At 44.8% G+C, this 14,569-nt stretch overlaps 1 pseudogene; it reads right to left on the reverse strand.

Annotated features, from left to right (window-relative positions):
• LOC144766563 (vitellogenin-A2-like) overlaps positions 1-14,569 on the reverse strand; it is a 126,151-nt pseudogene that overhangs the window by 32,512 nt on the left and 79,070 nt on the right.

The raw sequence follows: 14,569 nt of genomic DNA on the forward strand, positions 1-14,569 counted from the left end.
AAATTATCGATAAGCTTGGTTAGAGGCAATAATTTTATAGTCGTGCTTCGCCTATTTTTATCGCTTAGAAACCTTGCAATTATCAAGGTTTATCTCCTAAGCGATAAAAATCAGCCGAAATGCATGAATATCGCTGTAAAGTCAGCGATATTCATGCATTACCGAGCTAATGCTCTTAGCCATGTTATACACCTACCATTGGATAACATGGCTAAGACCTGCTCTGGGCAGGCGCTAGCTTTTGGAGATAATCTCGCTTAAAGCGATTATTTCCAAAAGTAGGTAATAGGGGGTAACGATGTTAGCGACTGTTTCCAGTCGCTAACCTCTTGGCACGCCTACTTTGCATGTCATTAGCGATAAATATCACTGACATGCAAAGTGGGCCCCAAGATGATCGCTATCTCCTACCAGCTGTCGCTAACGGGTGTTAGCGACAGCTAGGTAATAGGGCGATAAAATTATCGCCGCTTTGGCGGGAAAAATTCCCGCTAAAGTGGCGATAAGGCCCTTCGTAATATGCCCCCTAGGTTGGGTTGCAAAATTCCACACTGGTTGCAAAAACGTGCAACTAGTGTATTATTACATCTGGCATCTGCTTGAGGGACAAACATGGATTTTCCAATAATAGTGTCATGCTTTCATAAATTGAAATGTGACTTATTGTCATTTGACATGCACTGCACTATTCAAAGGAGATGAGTCATAAATTAGTGGTGTGTGTGTGAATCTTTGAAAACATTTGTCTAACTAAATAAAACTTATATTGCAAGGAGCACTACTTTTATGAGAGACTTTTGCTTTGTGATTTCATGATATTCCATGGGCTATTGACCGTTGTGAGGAGAGATCGTAAATTTTTCAATTTGTGATTTTATATTTTAGAGTTTTAACACACATATCAGATATTTTCTAATGTGAATAAAAACTCAGGCTACCATGAAGATGGTAAATGTTGATATGACTACAGGTCATATTTACCTCCCAGTTTGTCTGAGGCTTGAACAAACATATTTCAGCTTGGCGACTGAATGACCGAGGTCGGTATCGGACGACCAGCAGGGATCACAACTGGAAGCTGAATGGATCTGTAATACAGTGTGAGCTGTAAAGGAAGCAGAACCAAAGCCTTACATTCTGATCCACTTTCTGCCTTAACATGAATGTGCTACAGGCAGCAGCTGTAATATTTACCCTTGGAATCTGGATAACTGCATCAAAGGTTCTTGTAGACCTCAGTGACAGCAGGAACTTTGCTTTTCTGTAACTTTTCAGAGAATCCAGCCATAAGAGCAGCTCCTAGAACAAACTGAGCTGGAAGAGAAAAAACGCATCTGTTTCTTAAACAGTCCAGGGACAATGACTGGGATATTAGGGTATTCGTCGTGTGGCAGTGTGGCACACTGCATTATAAAGAAAAATTTCGAGTAGTTAATGTAACTCTTTGATGTGCGTGAGCCAAAACTCCCTCCTTTTGACACATGCCTTGTGTATATTTTAAAATGTATAAAAAATATACAGATGGAACAGAGCGCAGTAAATTTTAGGAGAAATCGTAGATAGGCATATAGAGAGTGGCGACCTAATGGCTAAGTAGACATCTGTAATGTAACGGTGCATAGGTAATGGGTCAGTGGATAATGTTCTGTGAAGATCCATGGCTTCAGATTCAATATCTTGGGTGCGAAGGGAGTGAAGGTTTGTCTTTTGGTCTTTATCTGTAGTTTCCAGTCTGGTGATGTTTTGGCTTCTGGTGTGACGACAGAGATAACTAGTAGATTCATAGTGAACATATTCAAGCACACTGGAGTGGGAAATTGTTGCATCTTATTGGAAAATAATTAATGTGTATTGTTTACTCAACACCAGCCCCACATTGAATGTAAAGCCACTCATTCAATCCATTTAGCAGTGGTATAAAGTACAAACGTTGTTGTCAAAATGTGATTAAATGTTAGAAACAGACCTCTTAAGGCAAATGTTAAAGCGAACTATATGTATTTTCCTGAAGGGTCTTCTCTTTTGATTTGTAAGGAAGATCACTGGAAACATTGCTAAGCGATATAGGACACATAGACTTGTAGATCCAACCAGTAAGCACATGAGTGTGTTTGTTATAGTCATCTGCATAACTTTGTGGTTGAGCACAATCTAAGCGTTGTTGGTTTCTAAAAGATATCTTCTTTTTTGAACTGTTTCCATAGGGTAATTCTTTCAACTCAACATATTTTACCCATAGTGCTTGCGTCATGTTTGACCCCAGTTAAACTTCATGTAGATTTGCGACATGGATATAACAAAATGTGCATTTCATGCAAAGGAGTATATCCATCTGCAGAGCATCTAGGTCAGAATATATAGTCCTTGTTTCTTTATGAACATGCAAAATAAGTAATTTACAATTAAAATAAGTAAAGATTGCCACTTTACAGCCGATTTTAGTTTTGAAGGGATTCCTGCCCACGCCTCCTTCAGCCACAAGCCTGGCTGGATCCGGAAGTGGGCAGCTTCTGCCTTCACAGCAGATTTGTAGTCGTGCAATTCTGACCACATTTCAGATAGACCTATGATCATGATGTAAAAGACCCCATTTATCAGAGCTGAAGTTTTCAGAGGCACAGTAGATGTTACCCTTCCCAATGTCTTCTGTTTCTTTCTGCCGTCTGGGGATACCTCACCTCAGTCACCTGTGCCTCATGAGAGTTGATAATGACAGCATTTGCACAAGCGCGCCATCTACTGGAGGTGGCGATTTCCACAGCATAGGCCTGGATCTGGAGCTTGGAACTGTGGTAGTCGGCGTACACGATTACCTGGTATCCTTGCTTCTTCTTGTCATTTCTCAACGCTTGAGCACTGCATGCCAGTACTGGGGGTTTGTTGTTTCATAAATGCAGGTTAAACAGAAGTGACAGAAGTGGAAAACAGCAATTAACTTGGAGCACTGAAAAACCTGCATCAACTAGAACATAGTACAATGGAGGTTTACAGAAACCCTTTGCACCCCTTGTCAATTATACGCCACTTTCGATTTCCCAAGATGGAACTTGCAAAAACAATTGGTAATTAGGCTCAGCAATGCATGTGAAACTGTTCACATATTTGAGGCAGAGCAAAACGCAGTGAATCCCTGAACTCTCCTTCCAGACATGCCATGACTTCCACTGGTATCTAATAGGACACCGACTCTTTGCCTTCCAAATAACTATGAGACAGTCTTGGCTAAATTTACTACTTTCTGTGGGTCTCTTAAAAGTCATGACAGGCGTCCATGGCCTGTTTATAATCAGAACCAATACCATCCTCTCTATTTTATTATAAAGAACAGAGAGACTCTTCCTCTTCCTTTCAAACAGATGATTTTTCGGAATTTACCTTCAAATGATAAATGCATCATCTGGAATAAAACGCGGACCCATTTTTCACATTGCCCACAGAATTTTTAGACATCGCCTGGATAATGAACAAAACACTAATACATTGTCTGAAATAGGTACAGAACACTAATGTTTTGTCTTCATTTCATTCCCAACAGAAACAATTCATCTGTATTATGAGCAAAACACCAGTGTACCACCTGGATTAGGCACAGATCAAATTGTGTATGGATTGTCTACGAATTATGCTCTGGATTACACACAGACCTAAAATGTCTTGACACTTTTCATACAATTAAAGCATCATCTCCACCATCTGATGTGTGCAAATAACAATGCATTGTCCCTATGCTATATAGAACATTATTGAGTACACAGTTTTTTTTATTAAGAAAGATAAAATGCGTCTTCTAGACAGAAACTTAACTGGGTGATGCATCACTTATATCACATGAAGTTATACCTTATTAACCAGGTATAGAAACTGCCCAAAATGAACGTAGTGGGGGAACTAGCTGTAGAGTACAAAACCTCGCTATTGACAGTCAAAGGCAAATATTGCACAGCCCGGTAATGGAAGTCTACTAATAACTTGCCCTTCTAGCACAACATTCTTTATACTGATCCCACAATCGAGCATACACAACGCCGTAGTACCCTAAGTTCTCCTTAATTATATTTCAAATATCACAATTGACCATCTTAATCGATGCATCTTGAAGCTTTGAACTGCTAGACACCTTATCTCTCCTCACTAGCCTTGAACCGCCGCCGAACACCTCCACTTCCAGATGCACATCGACCCCAAGACCACCCTCAGAGGCACCCTCATCTACAGACCCCCGGGACCACGCACACAATTCAGCGAAGCTATCGCAGACTTCATCAGCCCGCACGCCCTCGCCTCCTCAGACTACATCCTCCTAGGGGACCTCAACTTCCACCTGGAGAATAACAAGGACAGCAACACCACCACCCTGCTGGACAACCTCGCCAACCTCGGACTCAAGCAACTGGTGAACACCCCCACCCACTACGCCGGCCACACGCTTGACCCCGTCTTCTCCTCCAGCAAGCACATCTCCTTCAGCCACTCCACCGGACTCCGTTGGACGGATCACAGCTGCGTCCTCTTCAGCTTCAGGAGAACCATGACCCACCACCACCCGCAACAGGCTCCCCGCAGAAGCTGGAGCAAGATCACCACCGACCAGCTCACCACCTCCCTCAGCCAGAACCCTCCCGCCAGCCCAACAGACCCCAAGGAAGCAGCCAGCAACCTCACACAGTGGCTCACCAACTGCGCAGATGACCTCGCACCACTGAAGAACCCTCCCAGCAGACCCGGCAGCAAGAAAGCCTCTTGGTTCACCGACAAACTCAAGAACTCCAAGAAGAACTGCCGCACCCTCGAGAAAGCCTGGCGCCATGACCAGACCACAGAAAACATGACTGCCCTCAAGCACGCCACCCGCAAACACCACTAGCTGATCCGCACCACCAAAAGGACAACATTCAAAGAACGACTGGACAACAGCAAGGAACTCTTCAGCATCGTCAAAGAGTTCTCCAACCCCAGCACCGGAAACAACGACATCACTCCCTCGCAAGACCTCTGCGACTCACTCACCTCATTCTTCCACCGCAAGATCGCCGACATACACAACAGCTTCGGTACACCAACCACGCACCCAACCAGCGAACCAACGCCCCTCACCACCACCCTCGGCGCCTGGATCCTGGTCAGCACCGAAGACACCGCCCGCACGATGAACACCATCCACTCCGGATCACCAACCGACCCCTGCTCCCACCACGTCTTCAACAAGGCCGACTCCATCATCGCACCCCAACTCCGGGACATCATCAACGCCTCCTTCAACACCGCCACCTTCCCGGAGAGCTGGAAGCACGCCGAGCTCAGCGCCCTCCTGAAGAAACCAACAGCGGACCCCACCGACCTCAAGAACTTCCGCCCCATCTCGCTCCTCCCCTTTCCTGCCAAAGTCATCGAGAAGACCGTCAACAGACAGCTTGCCGCCTTCCTCGAGACGAACGGATCCCTCGACCCCTCACAGTCCGGTTTCTGAGCCAACCACAGCACCGAAACCGCCCTCATCGCAGCCACTGACGACATCAGATCCCTGCTCGACAACGGGGACACAGCGGCCCTCATCCTCCTGGACCTCTCTGCAGCGTTCGACACTGTCTGCCACCGCACCCTAGTGAAGCGCCTCAGCAACATCAGAATCCAAGAGAAGGCACTGGAGTGGATCATCTCGTTCCTCGCCGGAAGAACCCAGAGAGTCCGCCTCCCCCCGTTCAGATCCGAGGCCACCGAAGTCATCTGCGGTGTGCCACAAGGATCATCACTCAGCCCAACCCTCTTCAACGTCTACATGAGCCCTCTCGCAGCCATCGCACGCAAACACAACCTCAACATCATCTCCTACGCTAACGACACCCAGCTGATCCTCTCCCTCGCAAACGACCCCGCCACCGCTAGAACCAGCCTACACGAAGGGATGAAAGACGTCGCTGAGTGGATGAAGAACAGCCGCCTGAAACTGAACTCAGACAAGACGGAAGTCCTCATCCTGGGATCATCGCCCTCGACCTGGGATGACTCCTGGTGGCCCCCTGCCCTGGGCACCACTCCCAAGCCAACGAACCAGCACGCAACCTGGGCTTCATCCTAGACTCCTCCCTCTCGATGACCAGACAAGTCAACGCCGTCTCATCATCATGCTTCAACACCCTGCGCATGCTCCGTAAGATCTTACGCTGGATCCCCCCCCGGAACCAGAAAGACGGTCACCCAGGCACTCGTCACCAGCCGACTGGACTACGGCAACACCCTCTACGCCGGAACCACAGCCAAACTACAGAAAAGACTCCAGCGCATCCAGAACGCCTCCGCACGACGCGTCCTGGACATCCCCCGACACAGCCACATCTCCGGCCACCTGAAAGACCTGCACTGGCTCCCCGTCAGCAAGAGGATCACGTTCAGGCTCCTCACCCACGCACACAAGGCTCTCCACGACCTGGGCCCCAAGTACCTCAACAACCGCCTGACTTTCTACACGCCCACCCGCCAGCTACGATCGACCAGCCTCGCCCTCGCCGCCGTACCACGCATCCGCAAAGCCACCGCCGGAGGAAGATCCTTCTCCTACCTGGCAGCCAAGACATGGAACTCCCTCCCCATCCACCTCCGACTGACCCAGGACCACCTCTCCTTCAGGAAGCAACTCAAGACCTGGCTTTTCGAGCAGTAACGGACTCCCCCCCCCACAGCGCCTTGAGACCCACTGGGTGAGTAGTGCGCTATACAAAATATGTGATTGATTGATTGATTGAACCTCCCTACCTCCACCTACTAGTCACTGGACCTACATAAACATACTGTTGATGGCATTATAAACTCAAGAGGATTGATCTCATTTACAAGCAAAAATATAATTTTAAGTGATCACCTAATCCTCAGTTTCAACCTCAACCTACCCATTGTACCCTTACCAATGGCTTTTTCGACAAATATATCTATCAGCCTAGACTCATCCTTGTTACAGCTGTATTCTATAGGGCCAATTAATCCTCTGTTAACTGTAAACAGCTCCACATATGTCTCTCAGAGGCCTTTGATAAAGTGTTTCTTAAAGTCTCACAAATTAATTCGACAACATTGTTTAAATGTTGGCTGGCTCAATCTGAATGTATACTACTAGTGACATCTCCATATCAATTAGTGTGAGTTCTATTCCCAATACTTTGTAGCCTATAATCGGCTCAACCATCATACTTTCATAAAAGAAGTAGCTGAGTCAAGTCTATCTCAAGGTCCCAAATTGACCTTTGTCTACTAGATGTATTTAATGCATCCTCTTGGCACTGCCTACTACCAAAGCCACCAAAGAGTTCATTAAGTTATTCCTCTAAACTAGAGATCTTATTTAATTTTTATTTTATTTATGAAGTTTTATAAAGCACGAACAAGACTATTTCTAGTATCAGAGCGCAGTACAAAGGAAATAGCAAATAATATACATATTGTAATACTTAGAGTCAATAGATGCTCACAAAGCACTGTACAATGGGGATAACATAGAATGTGAACAGATAATATCAATAGATAAAGGGTTCTATCAAGAAGAAAGTCTGTTACGGGTAACTGGGCTTTGTATGCAGTATACCCAAAAATTGTGGTGAGCGGAGGATCGGCATGAACAAAATAGGTAATGATATACAGATAAACGAGGAAATAAAAGTCATACAAGCAGGTATTCAGTAATATCATTGATACATCTTTTTTGAAGGGGGTTGTTGAAGGGTTGGTCCTGGTCAACGGGGAAGAAAGTACCAGATTTGTGGGGCTATTACGGAAAATGTGTGCTTGTAGGTTTAATTTTTATTGAATTTTTGGGGTTTCAGTCATAGGGATCTTGTGCTACGAGAAGATCTGGTTCCACCTGATAAAGCTAGTTTTTGGGCCAGGTAGGAAGGAGTGTTGTGGTGGATGGCTTTATGCATTATGCATACAATTTTTAGAAGAGTTCTAGACTCATAAGGCAGCCAGTTCAGTGCATGTAGGACAGGGGTGATATGATCCCTTTTTTAGTGCCAGTGATGAGCAGAGTAGCTGCAGTTAGGGTATTTTTATTTTTGGTAGGCCCATGAGGGTAGATTTTCCATGATCTAGTCAGGAGATCACAAGTTCTTGAACCACTATTTTGAGATCTGCAGTTGGCGTGAAGAGTTCAGTTTCCTTAATGCATGAAGTTTGTGATTGGCCCCTGTAGTGGTGGTGCTGATGTGATTCTGCATTGAGAAGTTGTTGTCTAGTATCCTTCCTGGGGATTTTGCTGATTCGACAAAATGGGGGGTACAGTTCAGGGCTGTAATTAGTGGTAGCCAGTCTTTGATGTTCTTGGTGGAGTTGGGTGGGGAGATTAATAGCAAAGAGAAAAAGTGATAATTTTTATTTTGTATTTTATTTTGTTTTCTGAGGTGATGCTAGGCTCTCTCTTAAGTTGGAAAAGATGAGAGCACAGTGTGCTTGTTAAAATACCCCTCACACACTAAAAAAATCCTTTAGTGTCATGCTTCATCATAGGGGTCTTCCCGTCCCTATAACGGGGCGGGGCGTGCTACGACCAGACGAACTACGCGGGAGCACTCTAGTTGTGACAGAGGCTATGTGTCAGTGCAGGGGTGTCAGTGAAAGTGTAGGGACCTAACTAGTGAGTGTGAAAAAATTCCAAAAAGGTTTAAAAATTCCCTGGCTTAGTAGAAAAACATTTTTTATTCACTTCTCTAGCTGGGAACATTAAGAAGGGGATGGTGAGGTAGAGCATTAGCTTGCTACCTAGTCGACATGTTTCGTAAGCAGTCCCCAACTGCTTACTCATCAGGACCATATCATGATCCCTACCACTAAAAACTCAGTTCTACAGAGGTATGCCTACTGTCCTACAAACAATGCAGCAAAAATAGGCTGACTGTTTGGGCTTCAGGGCATGAGCTGGCCCAGGTGAAGCGAGGTAAATTCAATGAGCACCAAAAATATTGACCTAATGCGGTCTCTGTAAGAGAGGAGGGACAAAAAGAGAGAGAAAAGCCAACATAAATGCGTTGTAAATACATCAATCTGATTGGTAACACCAAAAATTCATATGGTCGTATACGCTCTGTTCATCCAAAAGCGGCTATTCTGCCTTATGTGATAAAAAGGCAAAAAGCAGTACACCTCTCATGACTGGCTGACTGTCACCAGATATAGGTTGTAAAACCCTCATTATAGTCGGGTTATACTCATTTCTCATCATACATACAGACAATCGCGACTCCATACACTCAAAACAAACTCACACATGAAAAATAATCAGGAGACCCTCGTTTACGTTTTTTTCGAAACGTCTTTTCTCGAAAGGAATTAATTAAATAGTGTAACCTTTAACACTGGCAATATACGTACTCTTTTTGATAGTTTTTCAATGCCCCATGAGCTTGCAGGCAAGGGGTACTCAGCGCGGTTGACTGAAAAATAAAAACCGCACCCATATGTCATTTACGGAAATGTATCCGCGATGTTCCTAAGCCCTTGTGACCCATTTATTAAAGACTCGAGGTCAGAGTCTATTACTCACATTACCGGCAAAAGAAGAACTCCTTATTCCTACCCCCGTGCTGCTCCGTGGTTAGCCGGTCTCGTGTGTTTGGCTTCTTCTAAAAAGATTTCATTTCCGCATCGTCATTCGCGTGTGTGTGCGGCTGCTCTGAGAGAGCTAGTGCGCTCAAACCCAAGATGGCTGCCGCTTTTCGGCACGGTTCGGTGTAAAAAACGGAAGTCTTTCTACTCTTTCGTTATCAAACAAATACTGTGATATTAAATACAGTTAAGCAGCATTGCAGAGGATAATGATGTTTCCAAAGGTCAGAATCATTCATTGGGTCATAAGAAATTAAAAAACGAATTAAAAAAGGGGGCAAACGCCATTTGTTGTTCGTTTTATGGGGCATGAACAGTCAGCCTATTTTTGCTGCATTGTTTGTAGGACAGTAGGCATACCTCTGTAGAACTGAGTTTTTAGTGGTAGGGATCATGATATGGTCCTGATGAGTAAGCAGTGGGGGACTGCTTACGAAACATGTCGACTAGGTAGCAAGCTAATGCTCTACCTCACCATCCCCTTCTTAATGTTCCCAGCTAGAGAAGTGAATAAAATTTTTTTTTCTACTAAGCCAGGGAATTTTTAAACCTGTTTGGAATTTTTTCACACTCACTAGTTAGGTCCCTACACTTTCACTGACACCCCTGCACTGACACATAGCCTCTGTCACAACTAGAGTGCTCCCGTGTAGTTCGTCTGGTCGTATCACGCCCCGCCCCGTTATAGGGACGGGAAGACCCCTATGATGAAGCATGCCACTAAAGGATTTTTTTAGTGTGTGAGGGGTATTTTAACAAGCACACTGTGCTCTCATCTTTTCCAACTTAGGAGAGAGCCTAGCATCACCTCAGAAAACAAAATAAAATACAAAATAAAAATTATCACTTTTTCTCTTTGATAGAATCTTCTTGTTTATATAATTCTGCTAGGAGGGTGATTCTATCAGTACCTCTACGCTTCCTGTTTTGTTTTTGAGATTAATAGCAATTCAGTTTTGAGGGTGTTATATTAATAATAACCCACATTTGTAAAGCGCACAATCACCCGTAAGGGTCTCTAGGCGCTGGGGGCCCTCTGGAAGATTAAGCAAGCTATTGCCCACATTCACATGGTGCTGGGCTAATCTGCCGCCGGTGCCAGGGATCAAACCGTGATCCCCAGAATCCGGAGTCAGTCGCCCTAGCCGCGGCGCCACACCTTTTCTGTTCTGTTTAAGGTGGTTGAGAGTAAGCCAATGTTGAGTTTTTGTAAGGGTATTATTGAGAATGCTGATTTCTTCAGGTGAGGCAATTTTCATGTAAAGTTGCATATCATAAGCATGCATATGGTTGTTAGAGAGCTTAAGGTTTTCGGTCTGAGGTTCCATGTAAAAGTTGAATAGGGTGGGGAAAGGGAACCTTGGGGAACGCAGATCAAGACTGGTGTTTGGTGAGGTAGGACGCGATTGATCAAGACTCTTTTCCGCCGAGACACATCCTGTGTTCTAATATGTGCATGAGAATATCGTGTTTGATAGTGTGAAACGCAGCTGATAGGTCAAGTAGGAATACTAAGCAATTGCAAGTGGTCAAAAGAGTTGGTATTGAGCAATGTGATTTCAGAGTTGCTGATGAACACATTTTACCAGGAGCTTGGCTATAGTTGGGATGCTGGACATAGGTTAGTAGTATTGCAGATCAGAGAGGTCAGAATTAGTATTTTTTAAAGATGGGGTGACTTGGTCACTATTTAGACAGTCTGGATGGTATCCTTGAGTAAGAACGGTGGGGTCACTGAAGTGATTAGAAGTTATTTTTCATCAAACGTCTGGTAGGTGGACGAAAAGTCATTGTTTTTAATTTTGAAGGTATAATTATCATGACTGTCTTCCTGTGATGAGCGGTGTGGTGTGGTCGGGTTTCAATCGGTAGGAGATTCACAGCCTTCCTGAGATAACAGTCAATTGGTTTTTTTTTCTCAAAAAGTAAGGGTGCAAATGTTTCTCTATTTGGTAGAGTTAATATCTGAGGAGGAAGGATTACCTATCCTATTAGTTATATTTTTTTAAATTTCAAAGAGTTCTTTAGGACATAACAACTACGTCAAGATCCTGATGGAAATGAGATGATTTGGAGCGTCTAATGTGCCTTTTGTAAGTGCTCTGTTTTTTTCCACTGAAGTTTGAGGTTTGCCAGAGAAGGGGGTCAGTCTCCATGCTCTTTCTGCAAGTCTGAGGGAGCATTGTTCCTTATTAAGGATACAATTGAACCAAAGGTTCGATCTTCTTATTGGGACTCTCTTTAATTGTTTGGGGGCCATGAAGTCCAGGAAGTTGGACCTGGAACTAAACTATTGCTCTGTGAGGTCTTTTGTGTCAGACATGTTGATGGGATGGGGCAGGAAACTGTGGGTACTAGCAGATAGCATACCTGGATTAAGGTTACAGGTATCTGGGACCCAGTGTTTGGTATTCACTGGTTGACATTTAAGGATGATTGCCTTTTCATTTATGAAGAAGGTGATGCAGCGATGGTCGGTCCAGTCGCAGAGTAAAATAGAGTCAATTTGATGGTATTCTCCTTCAGTATGATTAAGTCTAAGATGGCCCCTTTAGTATGCATGGGCCTGTTGCAGGCTTGCATCAGGTTGAGGTCATTGAGACAGGCATTGATCATTCATGTTGTTCCAGTGAATGTTGAAATCACCTAAGAAAATCTGGTCATTATCTCCAGGGGGGTGGTGGAACATGTGCAGAATGCATGATGAATTGTCTTTAGTTGACATGTTGATCATCAAGTGTTTGCAAGAGAATACTGGCATAGTTAGTGTCTGTTTTGTTGTTAAATTGGACAAGAATATATAAGCTAGACCACCCTCATGGCAGACAACACGGTCCAGCTGGACAATGGCATAGGTTGGTGGAACTAGGATGTCCAGAATAAAGGATGAGGATTCCTTTCACCAGGTTTTGGTAAGAATTAGGAGGTCTAAGTCCAAGTTGAGTAAAAGGTCTGCAATGTCAGCAGCATGTTTCACTACTGACCAATAGTTGAGTAGCGAACATTTTAATAAAGATTTCGTGGCAGTGGCAGATGGGGACTAGTTTGGGGTTCATTTTAATAATGGATCTGGGTTTAGGATGGGGTTGGTAGGGTGATAATTGTCTGATTTGTTTATGATGGCGTAACAAGGTCAATTGGGGTTGGGTTGTGCGAGAAGAGAAAGGATATCATTGTTCGATAGGTAACTAACTAATCTTTTGGATCGGGTTAAATGGTTGAGATTCAGTATACAGCTCAAATGAGGCTGTGTAGGCCATACTATCAACAGGAGGACAAGAGGGTAGGAGTATTACTGATCGGGATGTTAATAGTGCGATTAGACCAGTTAAGTTCTAGGTTAGAGGGGATATGTAGAATATTCAGGATATCAGCCTGCATGATTTTACAGCAACATGTGTAGAATGGAGCAGGGAGGTGCTAATCGGGTTAGCGTTACTATTGAGTTGATAAAGAGGGGGTATTGTTTCCTATATTTGGTGTGTGTGGGGAGGTCCTAAGATTGGGGCTGTGGATAGGAGAATTGTGACTGTTCAGAGGTGGGGTGAAGGGATTATGGACTGAATTCATACTTGAAGTAGGGGGAAGGGGAGAGAGAAGGTTGATGGCTATAAAGACTAGTGGTGGCAAGATCGCTAATAGGCTCCTGTCTGGTGTTAGCACTATCCAAGAGGGAGCACGTAAGATCTAAGAAGATGGGTGACCAGTAGTTAGTGGGAGCCACGATAGATGACGTAGCATTAGATCGCTGATTAGTACCTGAACAGCAATTAGATACATACCAAACAAGCAAAAGCGCTTGTGTACTCTTGGGCACTAAGGCAGGGATGTTAAAACAAAAGAAAGACATCTTGGGAGAGCTGGGCAGCTTCCCGCACCTTGAACGCTAGCAAGGCAAAGAGCAGACACGGTGAGGTGGAGGAAGGGCATTTCACTCTCGTTACATGTAGACCTGGAGAGCTGTCAGGACTAATTCGTATGTGATTGGCAATGGTCATGACCAGCACGTCATTAGCAAACAATGGACCACAGTAGCAATGTCAGCAAGGTTCAGCAGCGGTGTGGTCTCAATAGCGACCCATCCTGCAAGAGGGAATCCAGTAGCGGGAGACCTAAGCACCGCCAAGCAGGAGAAGGATCAAATCCAGAGAGGAATCAGCAGACTTCGCCAAGCACGCACGGGAGGGACATACGCAGACTGCAAACATGGCAAAATGGCCCAAGGACAGAGATAGACAAAAGCACCTCACCAAACCAACAGCCCAAAGAGACAGGAACCGAGCAGCACAGCTGCGCTGGTAAAGAAACTGCATCGGTCCGACATAAAGAGGGAACACTTTCATCCAGCTACCTCCACTTTCCTGATTAGGCAGCCAACGATGTTGATATAGGAACGTTTTGGATCAGTCTGAGATGCTGAAAGTTGGCTCTGAGAATGTGGGTCACCCACAGGAGAGCAAGATGCCTTGAGAATGTGGACAGTGCAATGAGGCAGTGCTGACAAAGGATCTGGTACCAGATGTAGGCAGTGGTCAAAGATCCAAGAGTGATTTCCATAAAATGGCCCAGCGATCAACAGTGCAAGCATGGGCAACCACGGTCTCAATCGATGATCCCTGAGACCTTGAGCAGCATTCCTGGAGGCATAGCTGTGGTGTTCACCAGAGTAGTGCGACAGCTCAGGTGTTCGGATCCATGGAGGGAAGGCAACGTAAGCTCAGAGGAATAATGGTTGGGAAACTGATACTTTCCCAGCCAGCCCATATTGAATCTGACCAGGAGAATGCCACAGAGCAGCTTGCCAGAGATTAGGTACTTAACTGGATCCAGTAATGCTTAGGTTCTTGCTGGAAATTAGCCCAACAAGATGCGGAGCAGTATGGTTCAGGTGGCAGGTTTAATAGTTGCAAATCAGAAAGCCTCTCTATGTGCCTTTTATACACGGAGATCCGCATTGCTGGCATCATTAGCCCTGTGATAT

This window comes from Lissotriton helveticus, chromosome 1_1 (assembly GCF_964261635.1).
Source record: "Lissotriton helveticus chromosome 1_1, aLisHel1.1, whole genome shotgun sequence".
NCBI lineage: Eukaryota > Metazoa > Chordata > Amphibia > Caudata > Salamandridae > Lissotriton > Lissotriton helveticus.